This window comes from Arachis stenosperma, chromosome 7 (assembly GCF_014773155.1).
Source record: "Arachis stenosperma cultivar V10309 chromosome 7, arast.V10309.gnm1.PFL2, whole genome shotgun sequence".
In the NCBI taxonomy this organism is placed as follows: domain Eukaryota; kingdom Viridiplantae; phylum Streptophyta; class Magnoliopsida; order Fabales; family Fabaceae; genus Arachis; species Arachis stenosperma.
In genome coordinates, this window is record NC_080383.1 from 60,347,393 (window position 1) to 60,349,535 (window position 2,143).

A 2,143-nucleotide genomic window follows, 5' to 3' on the forward strand; every position below is an offset into this window, starting at 1 on the left:
TTTTTCGTGACTCCGCATGATCATGAACCTAATAAAACATAAAAGAACAATGAAAATAAAATAACATTAGATAAATAAAAATTGGGTTGCCTCCCAATAAGCGCTCTTTTAGTGTCACTAGCTTGACAGTGGGCTCTCTTGGAGCCACAAAGGTGATCAGGTCAATGTTGTGGACTCCCAACACCAAACTTAGAGTTTGGATATGGGGGTTCAACACCAAACTTAGAGTTTGGTTGTGGCCTCCTAACACCAAACTTAAAGTTTGATTATGGGGGCTCTGTTTGACTCTGTACTGAGAGAAGCTCTACATGCTTTCTCTTCAGTGTTACAAAGGGATGGCCGTGTGCCTTAAACACAAGGTAGTCCCCATTCAATTGAAGGACTAATTCTCCTCTGTTAACATCAATCACAACACCTGCTGTGGCTAGGAAAGGTCTTCCAAGGATGATGCATTCATCCTCTTCCTTCCTAGTGTCTAAGATTATGAAATCAGCAGGGATGTAAAGGCCTTCAACCTTTACTAACACGTCCTCTACTAATCCATAAGCTTGTCTTACTGACTTGTCTGCCAATTGTAATGAGAATAAGGCAGGATGTACCTCAATGATCTCTAGTTTCTCCATTACAGAGAGTGGCATAAGATTTATGCCTGAACCCAGGTCACACAGAGCCTTGTTAAAGGTCATGGTGCCTATGGTACAGGGTATTAAGAATTTACCAGGATCTTGTCTCTTTTGAGGTAAAGTTTTCTGAACCCATGTATCTAGTTCACTAATAAGCAAGGGAGGTTCACTTTCCCAAGTCTCATTACCAAACAACTTGGCATTCAGCATCATCATGGCTCCTAGATATTGAGTCACTTGCTCTCCAGTTATATCTTCATCCTCTTTAGAGGAAGAATAATCTTTAGAGCTCATGAATGGCAGAAGGAGATTTAATGGAATCTCTATGGTCTCTATATGAGCCTCAGATTCCTTTAGGTCCTCAATAGGGAACTCTTTCTTTCTTGAGAGACGTTCCAAGAGATCTTTCTCACTAGGATTTTCGTCCTTCTCCTCCCTTGTGCATTCGGCCATATTGATTACATCAATGGCCTTGCACTCTCCCTTTGGATTCTCTTCTGTATTGCTTGGGAGAATACTGGGAGGAGTTTCAATGATTTTCTTACTCAGCTGGCTCACTTATGACTCCAAATTTCTAATGGAGGATCTTGTTTCACTCATGAAACTTAAAGTGGCCTTAGACAGATCAGAGACTATGTTTGATAAGTTAGAGGGGCTCTGTTCAGAATTCTCTGTCTGTTGCTGAGAAGATGATGGAAAAGGCTTGTTATTGCTTAGCCTGTTTCTTCCACCATTATTAAAGCCTTGTTGAGGCTTTTGTTAATCCTTCCATGAGAAATTTGGATGATTTCTCCATGATGAATTATAGGTGTTTCTATAAGGTTCACCCATGTAATTTACCTCTGCTATTGCAGGGTTCTCAGGATCATAAGCTTCTTCAGAAGCTGCCTCTTTAGTACTGTTGGATGCATTTTGCCATCCATTTAGACTTTGAGAGATCATGTTGACTTGCTGAGTCAACACTTTGTTCTGAGCCAATATGGCATTCAGAGCATCAATTTCAAGAACTCCCTTCCTCTGAGGCATCTCACTATTCACGGAATTCCTCTCAGAAGTGTACATGAATTGGTTATTTGCAACCATGTCAATAAGTTCTTGAGCTTCTGCAGGCGTTTTCTTTAGGTGAATGGATCCACCTGCAGAATGGTCCAATGACATTTTGGAAAATTCAGATAGACCATAATAGAATATATCTAATATGGTCCATTCTGAAAACATGTCAGAAGGACACTTTTTGGTCATCTGCTTGTATCTTTCCCAAGCTTCATAGAGGGATTCACCATCTTTTTGTTTGAAGGTCTGAACATCCACTCTAAGCTTGCTCAGCTTTTGAGGAGGAAAGAATTTATCCACGAAGGCCATGACCAGCTTATCCCAGGAGTCTAGGCTATCTTTAGGTTGTGAGTCCAACCATGTTCTAGCTCTGTCTCTTACAGCAAAAGGGAAAATCATGAGCCTGTAGACTTCAGGATCTACTCCATTTGTCTTAACAGTCTCACAAATCTGCAAAAACTCAGTTA

The 2,143-nt window shown here is 40.7% G+C and overlaps 1 non-coding gene across 1 annotated transcript; it reads left to right on the plus strand.

Annotated features, from left to right (window-relative positions):
* Positions 1–1,839: 1,839 nt before the first annotated feature.
* On the plus strand, positions 1,840–1,943 carry LOC130943150 (small nucleolar RNA R71). The gene has a single exon (XR_009071681.1). It is a non-coding gene; the product is annotated as a small nucleolar RNA R71 (small nucleolar RNA).
* Positions 1,944–2,143: the final 200 nt, after the last annotated feature.